At 46.1% G+C, this 17,663-nt stretch overlaps 1 protein-coding gene across 2 annotated transcripts in view; it reads right to left on the bottom strand.

Annotated features, from left to right (window-relative positions):
- Nmdar2 (glutamate ionotropic receptor NMDA type subunit 2) overlaps window positions 1-17,663 on the bottom strand; it is a 218,936-nt gene that overhangs the window by 155,519 nt on the left and 45,754 nt on the right. The window contains exon 2 of one of the 2 annotated variants that reach the window (XM_075702104.1): window positions 793-880. The exons of the other annotated variant lie outside the window; for it this stretch is intronic. The gene's annotated coding sequence lies outside the window, so the exon portion shown is untranslated. The remainder of the gene's footprint in view (window positions 1-792; window positions 881-17,663) is intronic. 2 annotated transcript variants of the gene reach the window in all.

The following is a 17,663-nucleotide window of genomic DNA, read 5'->3' as shown; positions in this document are numbered from 1 at the left end:
CAAGGTTAATTTCTTTTGAGAAGAGGTGCCAGGACAAAGAATCCGCAATTGTTTGGCTAAGTTAGTGAATTCATAGTTGTTCTTTTTGATACAGTTGGCATACATCCCTGCAATCGTCCAGACAATGGGCTGCGCTAATAGTAACTAAATCATGAAGTATTCAATGCAAAAAAAATACGAAAGCCAAAAGCAACATCGGGGTAAGCAGACCATTGTGCACAAAGCAGGACAAGCCGCAGCTTGCCGTCGATGCCGGGCGGACAGTTCACATCCTTCTCGCGAAAACGACGCGAAGAGCTTTCGCCGCGAAGACGCGGTAGTGCGGGGTGGCGAAAATAGGGCTCCCGTGGAGCCGCTCCTCCAGCTTACGCTGTGACTGCGAAGAGACTTCGCCGCGAAGACCCTGTAGTGCCTGGTGGCGAAAATGGAGCTCCTATGGAGCAGCTCCTCCAGCTTACGCTGTGACTGCGAAGAGACTTCGCCGCGAAGACCCTGCAGTGCCTGGTGGCGAAAATGGAGGTCCTATGGAGCAGCTCCTCCAGCTTACGCTGTGACTGCGAAGAGACTTCGCCGCGAAGACCCTGTAGTGCCTGGTGGCGAAAATGGAGCTCCTATGGAGCACCTCCTCCAGCTTACGCTGTGACTGCTGCATGCACCGTACAGACTTATGACTTGTTGTTGTACGTCGTTGTTGTCGTTGTATGTCGTTGCATGTTGTTGTCGTTGTATGTTGTTGTTGTTGTAACGAAAACCACATCAGCAATGTGCGTTGTTGGAAGAGTTGGAACTTACTCAGTGGGTGGGAGTGAGCACAAAATTTGACGAGGACAAGGAAGAACCAATCCTTGTGTTCGTCACTCCACCCCTCCCCCCTCCGGGTCTGAAAAAAAGATAAGTTCACTATCACATATGGCGCAAATCCATTGGCTAGGAGAAAGAGTGTATTGCACTGGACGCGAATACAATGGCATAACAGTATAGAAATGACAACAACTAGATATATTACAAAGAAACCCTCACATCATCAGTACAACGATGACGTTCATGTAGTGTTTAGCGGCATTCCCGCGTATAGGAATAGGCGAAAGTACAACAAAAGGAAGCGTAGCAATTCGAGGGGAATAGCCCATGATGCTAATGAGTTTATTTATTAACACCACATAGAGCATGCGACGTGGCTTCGCCAACAAAATATTCAACTACAATCTTTCAAAAGTGTTTGGTTGTAAGATGTCTGAACCTGCGATCAAAAGAAACACGCTTTTTTTTTGCATAAGTGTTCCACAATGTTGCCGATAAACAAAGATATACCCTCAGTTACTTCCCTGCATAGTTTACTTCCTTCACTCAAACTCACCGGGGGCAATCCTCATACTTTCGCATTTCCAAAGGTTTTATCACCTCTTGTATTCAGCTTTCCTGCTTCGTGGTGCTTACAATTCTGTAGGAATAGTATTTTAGAACGTAGACTTCGTTTTCATTGAGTCTACTGAGAAGGACAGGTGACCACCAGATCAAAGCAGATATGAAGTAACGAAAGATATTCAAGCTTATCAAAATACACGTCTGATGCATTTGTTCGTTAATTTGCCTTTTCTTCTTTTTTTGGTGCGAAGCTGTATACAGCTACCTTCCGGCCGTCTACGTTGTCTACGTCTACGTTGGCCGTCTATAGGCTGTTTCACATGGCGCGATTTTCACTCAGCGACACAGCGAATTCCGTCGCTCAGCGACCGTCGCGACGTCGTGGGCTCTCCGCGACCGGATTCCAACAAGTTGGTCGCGCCGTTGCTCAGTCGCAGCGACCGGCGCGGTGTGGGAAGAGCAATGTGAGACTAAACAAAGCACCGTCAAAATAGGCGCTTTCCTGTTTTACCGCGCGTTGGTAGCTCTGTGGAGCAACGTCGCCCGCCAGTTTTAGTTATGCTTTAATAGGGCGTGCCCACCAGTGTCCGCGGCTTGGAAGCTTCATAAACATTTTTTTTTCTTCCGCTTATACAATTCGTTTAAAATGAGAAGCTCAGACATCCACCCGTTCGTAGCAATTGCTACAAAGGAAACCCATTCGGTTTCCTCGAAAGAGAAGCCTCATAGTTGAATAAAAATTCATCCTGGTCTGGGTCTCGAACCCGGGACTTGTAGCAATTGCTACAAACGAGTGGGTGTCTGATTTTCCCTGTAATCATTACTTCTCTGCACCTTGCGGGTTTCCGCAGAACTACTACGTCAAAAGGAGAAGCTGCACGATATCCAGGTCGGGAGCAGACGCCGCCACAACATAAGGCACGTACCCACTTGATCGCCGCCGTCGTCAACATCTTCATCGCTACAAATGGTGCCAGATGCTTATACATGCACACTCAATAGTAGCTTGTCCTTGTGCAAAAGCTCATCCAGGAAACAGTTGTGGCTTCCATGGTAACAACGAAACTAGTGTGTACTAAACGGAGCCACCCCAACGACGCCGCACAAGCCGCACGCTCATACTTGCGGTGTTGTGCAGCGCCTCACTCGCCGTATCTGCAAGCTGTCGTAAAGACTCAACGCTTTTAAACGTTAACAAATGGTGAACCCATTCTATAATCGAATAATAATAGGAAAATTCGAATATTTGACTAGTTTCCGCGTTTTTACTTAACGACGCGGGCATGGATACTTCGTGAGCGGGGGGCAACCTTGCCCATCGCTGCGACGGAAATCGCGCTGCCGCAAACGCATGCGGTAGCTGTCAGCGAAAATCGCTCTGCGACGTGCGCGGCAGAACGATTTTTTTCGCCCCAGTCGCGCCACGTGAAACAACCTTATGTCCGTCCGTCTACGGGTCGCGTCGACACGAAAAAACGTTCGTCTCCAGGTCCTCGCGAATGCTCTATAGCTTTCAATCTAATGCAGGTATATTGCGAAAAAAAAAATCGTACTGAAATTGGCCGACAAGAACAAGACGACTCTATCATTACGCTCAGTTTCATTTACTTGTCATAATTAGTTAGTTCATGGTGAAATTGTAAGCGTTACAGAATTACCGTCTGCTGTCAATGCATGGCCGTCTACGGGGGCAGTATGGTTAGAGAAAGCGGCTGTGACTCTTGTTTTATCGAAACAATCCCGAAACAAATTAAACTACAAATAGCCGCTAAGACGAATCTAACATTAGGCCGAGTTTTATCTGCTTTTCGTGATCACGCAGTTCACAGTGAAGTTGTAGATATTGCGGAATTCCCGTCTGCCATGCGGCGGTACTTGCCAACGTCACTACTTCATAAAATAATGAGAATAGATCACTCCACACTCAAAATATGTATTCGTGTCCCATGTGTTTCAATAATAGTAATAATATATATATATATATATATATATATATATATATATATATATATGTATATATATATATGCGTCGACTGAGGCAGAACACCACAGCTTCTCTGCTCGTCCTTCCTCACACAGTGGAAGGGCTGACGAATCGTCTTTTTTTTTTTTTGCTTATCTCAACTGTCGTCACGTGACCTTCGGCCGAACATTACGTCCTTCCGAGACCTCCTACGCGCTTAAAGTGCTGAAGCCGCCGTGCCAGTAACGAACGTGACAAAGCTGCGCGAGAGCTTCGTCAGCCCGCTCCCACGTAGGCTGCTTTGAGACAGCCCAAAGACGAAGCCCTGCACGAGAAGTCTACAGGATATATGCATTTACGTCTCACACTCTATCCTCAGCAACGGGGACAAGACGGCGGCTGTTGCTTGAGGCACGGGTTGCGAGAAAAGCCCTCTCTCTCTTCCCGCACCCGTCTCTCGAGAAATTAGATAAGTACAGTGATGTAAACCACAAAGAAGATGAACAAAAAAAACTATCCTGTTACGTAACACGTGCACAGCGCTACACGACATTGCTTCGGCCAGCGCCGCTTCTCACTCAGCTTTTTCTTTTCCACACTGGCCTCCTTTATTTAATAAAAAGCAAAGAAACTTGTAAAACGACAAAGAAAGACTGTCCAGAAGTGCACGAATACCTCGACAACATTCTTTCTGCTCGGCTGAGCTAACCCCCGCCGTTGTCGACGTTGTCTTCTCGCGACAACCGAATCACCCAAGTAGAGGAAACACAAAACAAAAATCCCGGGTAAAAATGTGTGGGTTGGGGGTCTGTCTACGAGTATTGGACTCCCCAACTTCCCCCCCCCCCCTGGCCCCCTTAACCGGCGCACTCTCCGGACAAAATGGCTTCTCCCTGGGAGACCATAATGAGCAGGTTAAGCGGTGTGGACACAGAACGTGAGCTTGATGCGGGGAAGCAAGCCTCTCGGCGATACACACCGAGCACAGCGCAGAACAGGGAGAGCCGAGGAAGACGGGAAGAAAACATAAGCAAGAGGAGCAAAGGTATAGAGAAAAATATATGGGGTAATGTAGAAGGCGGAACGAAAAGGAGTGGCCTGTTTGCACTGTTCTCCTCTGTATACGGAAAAATGTGGAGTGGCAGGAGTAGGATAGGATAAAAAGAAGGGGGGAGGGGTGGGGGCGGGACAAAGATGGTTGAGTTGATCTTTGAGCCACGTTACTGGGTACGTGTTTGCTCGGAACGGGCGAAGCGAGTGATGGCTGACGCCGCACATCACAAAGTCAATGAGAAAAACAAAGTACATCAGAAAGCCAAGAACACAAAGATGGAGACGCAATATGCACGTAAAAAATAAAGAAGGTTCGGTACCCGAAAAAAAAGAATCACAAATAATAAACAACAGGAGGTTGGAGATTGAAGAAGGAACTGCGCGATTCAAAAGAAGGGATAAAAAAAAGGCCTTTAGAAGAAAATGGCAAGGGAAGTATCAGTTACAAGAGAGGGACATAGCCCGAGAGAATATGACAGCACGAAAATAAGAAACCACCAGCAAAAAGCAAGCAGGCTGCCGAAGGAGTAGATGAGAGGGCGAGTCGAGGCCCAATGCTGTCTTCACGCCACTTCCCCCCTCCTTCTCAGTCATTGTGGCAGCGTTTTTTTTATGCTCGCTGTTGGCCTGTGTGAATCCAGTGCGGGTTACCACAACACCGAACGCTAATCGTGTCAATATGGCGGAGGCTTTTACCCCTGCGGTGTTGTTGACGCGAACGTCCATCGACCTATCCTCCTCCTCTGAATATCTCATGATGTGGGACGTGCGAGCAGAAGTAACACAAACGCGAGCAGAAGTAACACAAGCGCGAGCAGAAGTAACACAAACGCGAGCAGAAGTAAAACAAACGCGAGCAGAAGTAAAACAAACGCGAGCAGAAGTAAGACAAGCGCGACACAGAAGTAAGACAAGCGCGAGCAGAAGTAAATCAAACGCGAGCGCAAGTAACACAAGCGCACGCACACGCAAACAAACAAACAAGGGAGCATCGTCCCTGTCCGGATAGCAGACATTGGGCCGTCGGCATACTCCGGCGGGCACAGCGACAATATCCCCAAAAGCTCGTGCGCAACACATTTTCACTGTCAACGTAGCACAATTTTTTTCTTCATTTTCTTTTCTTGCCCCAGCAGGCGCGCACACACGTAAGCAGTTGGTGTAAAATTTTCAACGTCGCGCTACCTGCGTGAGCGCGGTAGCGGACACGAGAGAGCGTGTTTTCGAAATTTTATACCTGAAGGCTATAGGTGTACTCGGGGAAATAGCTTTTCCTACGATTGAAGAATGTCGGAGCAAAATATGTCGACTATCACGCCGACTGAACTCAAGATTTCTTTTTTTTAATGTGTGAAGCAATTCGTTTTCTTTTGTATATTTCGGATTTGTATAGCTCAGCCGCCTAAAATTTGGTGCTCGTAACCAGAAAGGCTCAATGTTTATCGAGTGTACCGCAGCCGTCGGTATACTCCACAGATCGTGCTTAAAAGATATATCGTTCGGCAGGCCGTCTTCTTTTATTCACAAACACGCATCGCGTATGCTTATCAAAAAAAGTAAACAAAGATGTGCTCATGTCGTTCTTGTACCACGAATGCATTCTCAAAAGCCAATGAACGTAAACATCCAAAGGATTTTGGCTAAAGCGCTAACCTTCGTGGTGTATACAGCGATTTCTTTGCGAGCAATGTAGTAAGCATATACTGAGTGCTTCCTAAAACGTGTGCCGGGCACTTCAAAGCTATCTTTCTTCTTTTTTTACTGACTCACTGTGAAAAAAGAATGCAGTTGCGAACTCGCTTGGTGGCTGCAAGTTTTTGCGAAATGGAACGTCTTACTGGCGCGGGGGTTCTGCGAGTGATTGTTTGTTTGTTGTTCTTCTCTAAAAATCACTGTTTAGGGGAAGCTTTAGTACGAGGCCAATTCCTAGTGCACTATTAAATGCATGTTAAATGTAACAATACTTACAACACCGCCAAAACAATTTGAAGTGGTGTGCGCATTTGTACCGCTTGCATGCTGCACAACTCCCACTCCTGCAATATCTCTAGTCATAAACAGCTTCGTGGTAAAAATATATATATATTGCATTTAAGAAAGAAAGCTGAGTTCTACAAGCACTCACAAATAATCTTTTCTAAAGAGAGCCCAAAATCGGTAAGCTTTAAGAACATGCCTCAGCAGGTGCTGTTTGTAGGATCGTTGCTTCATAGCTTATTCTCCAGTCAAAGAGCTGTAAACCTGATACTCGAGCATTTTGTTATTTTGCTACATTCAAAAATCTTTCAAAAGAAGGCTGAGGGTCTATGTTAAAACGTCTACTTGATACACTCTATAGACTGTAACATTTTTCTTGTAACAGCAACAATTTTCATCAAGATCGGTGCAGAGGTCGTCGAGCAGGAAATATTTCTTTGTTCCTGTGTTTTTACAGGTACAAGGCCCTGAGGTAAAAATTTCTCTACAATATAGCGGCCGTGGCTGCTCGGTGACAATGGCATAATATTCCTGAGCAGCAGGTTTCGGGTTTTCCTTTACCGGCCACGAAATCCGCGTTACGATGGGGCCAAAACGCAGAAACGCATTTGTAGCTACAGATTTATCCGCAGGTTAAGCTAATCTAAATCAATCCTATATTCTGAGTTCTATATTCTATATTCCTTAGCGTAGCCTGCACGCGACGGCGTCTCCGATAACTTGCGAGTTCCCTTACATTTCCTTACGAAATTCGTGAACTACATTCAATTACACTTCAATAGAAAGTCCATTGAATGCAAGAAAAACTCAGCAGGAACGCTATGGGGCTTCAGTAACGACATCTGAACGAGTTAAAGTGGATTGTATCATGTTTAGCTTTCATAATGGCATCCGTGGCATATTGTCACTGTTGTGCTTCTCTGACTGGAAGACGATGTCGCCTGACATTTAAAAAGGACACTTTGTCCCCGTAGGATTTGATCCCGTGTCCAAATTGTCCGACCCGTGACGATGTAGTAGTTCTTTAGCAAAACTAACGGCCGCTTTAGATTGAAGCTTTTAAAGCGAAGCCTCACCTACTGTAGCAAATCCGAGCAACGTACGTAAAGAATTCACTCACGTAAAGTACATGACTCTTATGCCTACTCAGATGTTCACTTCGGGCACACAAGCATCGTTGACTGGGCATTATTGTGCTACGTACGAACTGTCTACGTGACTTGACCTCTACTATCGTATCAAGCGGGAGTCGAAACAAACGTTCATTTGCTTGCTGATGCACAAGCGAGTGTTCTTAAATGACAACAAACTTGGAACACCATTATTTGTGAACTTCAGTAGAGGATTACTCATTCTGAACGTCTTAAAATAACGAAATAATTTTTATTTGGAAATCTCTGTACGCAGTGAGTCGTTCTCTGAACGGCTTTTCTTTTTATGTGCTTACGTCCTTTTGTATAACTCAGTGCATTTTTAACGTCTTCACGCTGCAACCGGGACACCATCTTTTTTCTTCCCTCGTACCTTCCAAAAGACACTGTATGCCGTATGTATACGCAAGATAATTCGCGTGAACTCTCCTCCTCCTCCCTCCCCGTCTTGCATCGTGTGTGATGGCGAACTGTCCCAAGTGCTACACTGTGGGCCCTTGAAAAAAATCCTGCATGACATTCAATTACATTTCAACAAAAACTCAATCGTGTCGATTTCTTTTTGCGTGTGGTTTATTTTCCTTGTTTATCTGCTGTAAAAAATGTATTTGTGGCATGCGGTTGTCCTTCCCATATTTTTATATTTAAAAAAAACGATGGATTGCACAGTTGCATGAAATAGTTTTTCCTTTTCTTTTTCTGTTCGATTATATATCAGTCCGCCGCGTGAGCTTATCTCAGATACTTCTCCTCCTTGGCGGTGTGCGCTGGAGAAAAGGAAATATCAGAATAAATAGCGCCGATAGATACGCTCGTGTAAACAGAGCATTTGTTTTCCCTCCGAGATATTTCGTGTCGCTAAGACGCGGAATAGCGGGACAGCCCCTGCCGGAACAGTGCACTCCTACAAATTGGCATTTTCGATCCATATTTTCGTTCGCCACTTAGAGAACGCCTTCGCCTGTGTCTTCCGGTGCCATGAGTTCAGCGCATACGTTGTTTACGATACTGCCGTAAGGATTTTTCACGAGATGAGTATATATAAACAGGTTTTATTGGAGCGCGGGAGAGCGTTAGCAGGAGCGGACGCACGAAAAGAGACGGCGGACGTCGCGAAGAACGTGTATAAACAGGAGCTTGGCCGATGTTGGGTAACCTTCTACGCTGCTGCCGTGGCTGTTTTTATTCATGATGGCGGTTTTTGTTGTTGATGATGTTGAAGTTGTTGATCATGTTGTAGTTGTTGATGACGATTTTTGTTGTTGATGATGTTGAATTTGTTTATCGTGTTGTAGTTGTTGTTGTTGATGACGATGATGATGATCATGTTAATCTTATGGGCTGATGTTGTTTATGTTGATGCTGTTGTAGTTGTTGACGTTGACCTTCCTGTTATTCTTGCTGTCCCGTTGTTGTTTCGTTGTTGTTGTTGTAGTTGTTGTTCCTGCATCGTTGTCGTCGTGTAATAGAATGTACCAAATTGAAAGTTCGGCCTATATAATATTTCCAGATACTCTACTCTGAAAAGAAGAAAAAAGAGAAAGCAAGGAAGGTAGCCGAATCAAGCTGCAACAACACACGAACGAAATCAGAAAGCTTTGCTTCAAAAGTGCAATGTTCCTCGGCGCATATTATCTATGCGCGATGGGCAATATCACGAAACTCGATGTCTACAATATACGTTCTTGAAATTAGCGCAGACAACGGCGGTAACGCGACAAGCAGGGCGCAGGACACAGTTTCCCGCGTTGCCTGATTGATTGGGACCATCTGGTGTTCTTTGACGCCCACCTGAATTGAAAATTGACGATTTCTTTCCTGCATTGCGAACCTATCGAAATACGGCTGCCCACCCAGGATCGAACCTGCGACCTCGAGTTAAGCAGCATATTGCCACAGCCACTGGGTTACCGCGGCAGGTTATCTCACTGTAGTAGCCCGGTCACACAAGGCTCCTCTCTCCACTCCTCTCCTCTCACTCAACTGCGCTCACTCGCAGTCACGCTTGTGCTACACGGAATATACATTAGTGGGGCAGGGTCGATGATGGTGCAACTGGAAAAGCTTTCAGGCGGCATGATTTAGGCTTCTCCATTTCACTCATCGGCAATAAATCCGCATTCAAAATGTACTGACAATAATAGTAATAAAAAAGTTGCAGTTTAGTCCAAAAGGCGAAGCAACGATTGCGATAGCAAACTATTGGACCGCTATACCAAGTAAGGATGGTAGTTTTATCGGCCGTATAAACTTGGAAACATAGGCATACTAAATAAATTAACCGGTATGGTGTCACGCGTGCACTGGTACAAGCAAATATGAACGCACCTCACTCGATGACCGCGGAAACTCGCTGTTCAAACGCTGCAGTGAGGAAGCGATGCAGCAGCAGTGAGAAAAATCACCTTCGCGCTGCCTCTCGCATCGACGTGAACTAAGCCACGACAACACAGCTCACGGCAGACTCTGTCCCCGTCGCAGATGACTTTGAAAATACAGCAATCCGGAGAAGAACGCCCCCCCCCCCTCATGCCATCACCCCAGAATAGTGAGCGCGACGGAAGACGGCGCGCTTCCTCCGCGCTTCCCTCCATTGTGTGTGCGAGATTGAGCAGCTATCGCCGGCTCACCCTCACACGCTTTAACTCGCACATACAGCATACGGCGTGCGGAAAGAACTTTATCGCCCTTGGACTTTATACGGAACCTCAAGGCGACGAAGACGGCAGAAATGCGCCTTGACTTATCATATAATTGCTATTGCAATAATAAACTTTATTAACTAACACTTCACAAAGCGCTAACAGTAGCGTATACTTCCAGAAGAGAAGACGCAAACAAAGATAGAGAATGCGCGACGGTGAACGCGAGCGCATTAGCATATTTAACTGTAGCGAGCCCAAGAGTGAGTGCGTTGACCATTCGTTGTTGAGTTAATTAACCAACACAAACGCACAAACTCTCTCACACGCATCTCCGTGCGTCATCTGTTTCATCGTACACGTATATCTCATTACCAAATCACTCCATTAAGAGGCTGCCCCAGGTCACGCCCACCGTTCCTTCATCTTGCGAGAAAGCCCTCGTCATTAGCAGTCCCCGCGCAGCGTCGTCCACGCAGCCTCTGCTCCTTTCGTCCTCCCTTCCTCCATCTCCTCTCTCACTCTACCTTCTTTCTTTCTTGTTCTAAACGCGAGGCCGTGCAGTCAGTGCCTCGGCTTTCGCGAGGCTGGAGGCACCAGGCCTTTCCACGCGGACACCATTAATGGCCATTGCCAGCGCGGAGGGTTAATTCATTGGCACGCGGTGCCAGCAGCCGCCGGCGCCGCCTTCGTACGAGTAGCTGTAGTTACCAGACGATATGCCGTTGGGCGTTGCCACCCCATCCTCACCTCCCTCCCCCACGCACACACACACTGACTCGTGCAAAACGGTGTCTCGACTTCGGCATGCATAAGACGACGTGGCGACTGGAGTTGCCAGCGCAGGCATCCTTAAATGCTAATTATTCTTTGGCTCATACCAGGCGCTTTCCGATAGGTCAGTAGGAATATTACAACGTTGCGTCGTTTGAGACTTCTTCAGAAGAGAAGCTGTTGGTGGGATTGAACACAGGCTCCCAATGACATATTGTGCTTGCTGCGAACGTTAGCAATCAATATTATATAAACAAGCCAATAAAGAAAGTTCGTAATGAGCTTTAGCTAATAGCTCATCAGTTGGAGATAAACACGTACATCGTAACACTAAACGCCACAAAGTCATGTTGCAAAAAAATAAAAAGGAACGCTCGCTTGATCTACATTACTATGCCGTTTATAATCCCATAAATTCTCTTATGGAACGTACCGTAATGTCACATTAGTTTTTTCAACATTTTTAGCCTTTTTGTTAAATACAAGTCACTGCTCTGCATGGAAGCGAACTGAAAGGTTTCACTTCGCCTATCATCATTCTTCATTCGTACAACAATTCGACGTTACGCAGAAGCCAGTGGCGTAACGTACTTGTTCCCAACATTTCGAAGTCCGCAATCATTACATCAATCATTTTGTTTTCCTTGATAAATGATGAGACCGTGGGACATAAGCCACCTAAGAGCCGTCTATTACGATCATAAAAAATAAACTGCGTTGACTAATTGACTCATAAAGAAATATAAAAGAAAGTAAGAAGAAATTCAGCGGAGTCTCATAGCATCATAACTCCAGCAAAGCCCTGCTGTACAAATACAGCACGTTTTATCTTCAGCGATGAGCAAAGTCATCTCACAGCAATCACTCTGACCACAGAGACTGTTGCATGCACAGCACGCTTCCTTCCCTCCCCGCTTCCCCAGCTGTCGGACCTCCAAAAAACATAGAGCGAGGTGCAGATTAAACGAAGTTTGGGTGACCTTCTAAGCCGTGTTTGATGTCTTCATTTCTGTATAGGATAATGGTGCGCGTTACGCAAAAGGGAACCGGGCTGAATTGCGCAACCGCGGATCGATAAGACCGCAGTCACTGGCGGCCGCCTCTTGCGCCGAAGTCGACAACGCCGCCGGTCACGCTGGAGGCGTGCGATACACTTGCTCAGCTTCTTTACGTACGTTGCCCGCTACAATAAGTCATCAACAGGGTGTAAAATAGGCGTAACAAAGCGATCCTGGACACACAATGTAAAAGTAATATTGTTTCGTGGTCCATAATTTTATTTTAATAGTTCGAAACTGTGTAGAATTGCACCGTGTGACATACAGGAGGAGGTCCCGTAGTCACTGGGTGCATTAGGACCTTCTGGCTGAAGTATACAAGCACGTTATAAATAATACGATAGGAACAAGGCTTAAACGCTGATCGGAAAATGAAATGCAAATAATATTAAAAAAAACAAGCGCACAAAAGAAACGTTTTGCGCTACGAGTAACGTTTTCGAACTTTGCTGCGGTGCATGTTATCGAGTTCTGCGATTAAACTGATGTGAGCTTTCTTTCTTTCTTTCTTTTTTTACAGTTTCTACGTAAGCATGTTGGCTGTAGACCGAAATCATGTGGATGACATTGCTGAGAAATCAGGTGCTCTTATTTTCACGCAATGCGTTCGCTAATGTCTATGACAGAGTCAAGCTGACGATGCCTTCTTCCCTGGCCACGGTGTCTTCTTTCCCATTCAGCTCTTTCGCTGCCTACCGCTTCGCTCGTTTCGATACCTTCTCCCGCTTGCTTACTTCGTCTGCGGTGTACAGGCGTGGATGACCACGTTTCACCTACTGTGAGGTTGCGGCCGGTGACGATGTAGATGCTTCATACTCCGTAGCGGAACATGCTACCCGAGCCAACAAGCAACAGCAGCAGCCTGTGGTGCAAACGCAGAGGGCCACCAACGCATCGCGCGACGAGAGACCGAGGAAGCAGCAGCGGCAACCACGGCAGCTCAGCCCAGTAGGGGTGAGAGAGAGAGAGGTACGTCGCGGCGATGCCCTCTCCCGTCGCGCAATACCTGGCGCGCTATCTCAGCAGCAGGTGTTCGCTTTCGGCCGCTCTGCTCCGTCGAGGTGCGCGCGTGATGTGGTGTGCTCGTGACGTGGTGACCCTGTGACGTAGCGTCGCAGCCAATGGGAATTTGGGAGCCGTTTCGCTGCTAGAGACGCCGGCTTTTTCACTCAAGAAGCCATTTAGTACAGAAAAAAATATACTACTGCTAACTGAGAAAGTTAAATACGAAGAGCAAATCAATAACGAGTACCTTAAGTACATAATATCATTAAGCACAAAACAACATAGGCAAGTACATATTTTGCATAGAGGAATAACTGCAACTACACATGCGGGAAAGAACAAAACAAATTCAAGACAAACATGCACTATCCAACGCTCTCTAACGCTATCTAACAGCTCCCTAACGATTTCTTTTTTTCATCACGTGCGCCAGATCTGACGCGACTGCATTTTTCTCCCTGCATTAGGCGCCTGCGTCACAGCGGCTCTTCGTTTTCTAGAAAAGAGTCTTCAATTTTCCTTCCCCGAAGCTTCCTTCACGAACTATTAGGAAAAGGTGATCGAGCAAATGGATCGTTGTGCTGAGTCATTTCCGCTTATATAGAAGTTTAGGCAAACGAGAAGTCCGAACGGAAAGATGGATGGACTTATGCGGATTGACGAGGCCGGTTTTATGCTCGCTTATAGGTCAAACGAAACATGGCGAACATAGGATGTTCCTTGAGACCTAGAAGTAATGAGCCGCAATATATTGGTGTGTGTGTGTTCCTCTACTGATCCTAAGTGGTTCACACTGTGTTTAGTACTATACTGGTGAGTATTGTACTGTACAGTACTCTACTTGTACTGTACGTATGCGCTATGTGTTCGCCGCTTAGTTCGCGTTGAAGCGAGAGGCAGCACGAAGGTCAATTCACTTGCTACCGCTGCCGCGCTTCTTCACGCCACCTATTTGACAGCGAGTTCCCGCGGTCAAAGCGAATGTTTACACGTTTATGCGGTCCATTAAACTACTATGCGTACTTCCTATAGCTGTCTACTAATTTGCTACGGCAATCGATGCTTCTGCTTTAGGGTGAAACTTCGGGTTCTGTCATTTGCTCATCTGAATGCTCTTAATGCATACCTGCCAACTCTCTTGCACTTCTCTAAACTTTCGGAATTCGTCATCATCTTGCGATTTTACGAGTCTTGCGTAAAGCTTTACGAAAAATGGTTATTCGCAAGAGTCTAGATTTTCCGCCTCCAAACCTCCTGTTGAAAGTTTTCCTATAATTAAATGGCAAAAGAGGGGTGCTTGCTCTACGCAACCTGACACAGAGAAATTCCTGAAGCAGGCGAAATCTACGACAGCAAATCCACGAAATTACTGATTGTAATAAAAAAAAACACAATGCATTGCTTGTAAGCCTCAGTTGTCTCAACTTTCCTGCTTCGGCCTCATATTGCACGCTGAAGCTAAACCATCGTCTTCCTCGCCCCCTCCTCCACGCCCCCCCCCCCCCTGGTCTTGTGCCAGAGGGACCTTTACGAATTTCAATATTCGTAGGTTGGCAGGTATGCTTGAAGGTCCAAAGGGGCAACAGAATGGAGCGGGGGGGGGGCGGAAGATCAAACGTACACAGTTACATTACACAGTAGCGATGGATGGCAGCTTTAAACACAGAAATATTATTCACGATGGCGGTAGGCGGGAGGTTCCAATCAGTCTATGTATTCCGGATGAACGAGTAAGAATAAGATAATTTTACAAAAAAAATGCATGGCTACTTTGTTGCTGTGGTCGGCACGTGACCAAACACACGATGGCTAACAAGGTAGTTCTTCTTTCAGTCCTTGATTGTGAATTTTTTTTTTTTTAGAATTAACAACGCACGGGAAACTTTCCGATGTATATAGAAGGCTCGGAATGTGTATGAGAAGGCTTTCACAAACGACGCCCTTTAAAGCCGAGAATAATTACACAAAACTGAAATTACATAACTTGAATCTTACATCGGGTATGCGAATTCGAGCTTGGAGCTTGCAAGTTTCTACAACCGTTACAAGTGTTACAAGTGTTACAGTATTGTAGCTTTAGAGATGAAGGCGCTGTCGAGGAGTTGCTGCGTAAGTAACGTAAGGATTCAGTCAGCAATATGGACCGCATCAATAATTTTTTGGGGCCTGAGGTGCAGCAATGAAACGGCCGAACATTTACCGAAAGTTCCCACTGCTGCTCACATATCGATGTTAACAATCATAAACATCGCAAGAGATTCCACCTCGCATATGCCGACAATAAAGGCGCGTACGCATGGCGATAAGTTTCGTACCAGCCGTATAGGCCCGCTTCACGTAGATTCACATCGGTTCCAGTTGGATCTTCGCAATTTGTTTTATATATTTCCCCATACTGGACAGACTGAATGTGAGGTGACAAGGTGGCCGGTCGAGGTGGCAACGCGGACAACACGACGCCACGCGGCATGTCAACAGCGTAACGGACGCGGCCAGTTTAGAGCCCCGAGCCCCTGACATCTGCCGCAGTAAAACAACAAAAAAAAACGACGGCGTTGCGGTAAATTAGGACCACGTAACCGAGTACATGTACGCAAAGTACGACGCCAAATGCAGTGGCGAAGTTAACTATTATTAACCCGTTTCACATGCCTGTGTATTTAATTCAGTGCAAACCGGCGCGAGCACGTGATCCTGCACGCAAGTGCTGGCTGTCTGTCTGTCTGTCTGTCTGTCTGTCTGTCTGTCTGTGTCTGTCTGTGTCTGTCTGTCTGTCTGTGTCTGTCTGTGTCTGTCTGTGTCTGTCTGTGTCTGTCTGCCTGTCTGTCTGCCTGTCTGCCTGTCTGTCTGTCTGTCTGTCTGTCTGTCTGTCTGTCTGTCTGTCTGTCTGTCTGTCTGTCTGTCTGTCTGTCTGTCTGTCTGTCTGTCTGTCTATGCACGTGCTCTATTCAGCAAGACAGCAGCAGCAGTCACGGTCAGCAATATCTGGAGAGGGTTCGCAAAAAAACCTTCGCTTTAATATGTGAGGTACGTAAAGGAGTGCCTCTACGTAAAGGAGTGCCTCTATGAAAAGCTTCGCATCCGAAATGAGCAAACTCAGCCACCGAAAATTGCCTTCCCGGTAGAAACCGGGCACTTCGTACTTCATTTCAAGGCTTTGGCTTTCACCGCACCGGAGCTTCAATGCCGCAGAATCAGTTGGGAAGTAGACGTGAACGCTTTGTTGCCCGCCTTTTTCTAGTGAGGTGGTTCCGGGCAAACGAAACGCAGACGAGCGAAACCAACCGCGGCGTAATATAATCAAAGGAAGAACCACTGGGACCTAGTTAGTTCAATTTCGTGCTTTATTCAGTTTTCTCCCTACCTTGGATTAGGTAAGATTATCATCTTCGCCGTTTGTTACTGTTTCGTTTAACCATCCTTTTGGAGCATTGCAGCAGTCCAATTAAAGCCTAAACTAGGCGAACTCGGAAAGAAATGTGCAGCAAACATTCTACATACTTAATCAGGAGTTTTCCGCGTTACTTACGTTTTCTTTTAGTCTTCAGCGGAAATTCACCGGTTTCACAATAAGTAGAAAATACTTGTGCCTGTTCCAGGTTATGCTCTGTACTCTACGTCACGCCTCATATACATAGACTTGCTACTTAAGGTGAATCTTTTAGTGAAGTTTCCATTATAGTGACAGAGTGCAACAATATATATATATATATATATATATATATATATATATATATACATTTGTTAATTTTGAAAGTAAGACGTGTTTAGTGAACGTTTTCGGCTGGTCCACCAGCCGAAAACGTACACACGAAATGTACACGTAGCAAGGCAATACAATATTGCACGCCAAGTTCAAGATCTCAGCATAAAAGCGGCGTTTGCACACGGCGCATGCAAATTGTTGCAGGGACCACTACAGGTGATTGTAAAAGTAAACGAATAGGCTATGCGGGCCCCATACCTCCTTTATTCGATAGCGCGTTGAATTTATTTTCACTACGTACGCCTTGCGGCGAATCACACGATTTAAAACGAGAAATCGGACGAACGCAGTCACAATGTTTCTGACGTATACTGCGGAGGTTGAAAACGGTGTTCGGTGATGGCGGCTCCAACTATCGCTGTAGTGTTTTGATAGACAGCATGACAACGTGACACTGACGCTGTCGGTGCGACAACGATGCTTTGACGACAACGGCGCGACAACGATGGCGATCATGATGACGTCGCGAAGACGACAGCAGCATGACCGAGACGGCACATGACTACAACCGAATGATGACAGCCTGACGACCACATTAACACGGCGACAGCGGAATGATGACACCGTGACAATGACGGCATGGCAACGGCATCGCACCTGAGCTATCTTTCTCCGTTCCTTCAACTTGCAATGGAACGACGCTCATCCGACCATTCATTTTGAATATCTAACGGGATAGAACAGGATTCGAGAACAAACGTGGATATAACTGCAAAAGCAAAAGACTGCCCGGCAAAGCCGAAGTCTATGGCATAAGCTCATGAATGCGCTCTCCAGCATACAATATCCACTTACGTACTCCTACTGGAAAAAAAAAAGTTCAACGCTTCTCTGCGCGCTCAATAGGGGAATGATTTGCGTACTTTTTAACAAAAATCGTTATAAAATTTTGTTGTGTTTTTATTTTGT

This window comes from Dermacentor variabilis, chromosome 8 (assembly GCF_050947875.1).
Source record: "Dermacentor variabilis isolate Ectoservices chromosome 8, ASM5094787v1, whole genome shotgun sequence".
In the NCBI taxonomy this organism is placed as follows: domain Eukaryota; kingdom Metazoa; phylum Arthropoda; class Arachnida; order Ixodida; family Ixodidae; genus Dermacentor; species Dermacentor variabilis.
Note: the sequence above shows the minus strand (reverse complement) of the source record. Positions and strands in the feature narration are given on the sequence as shown.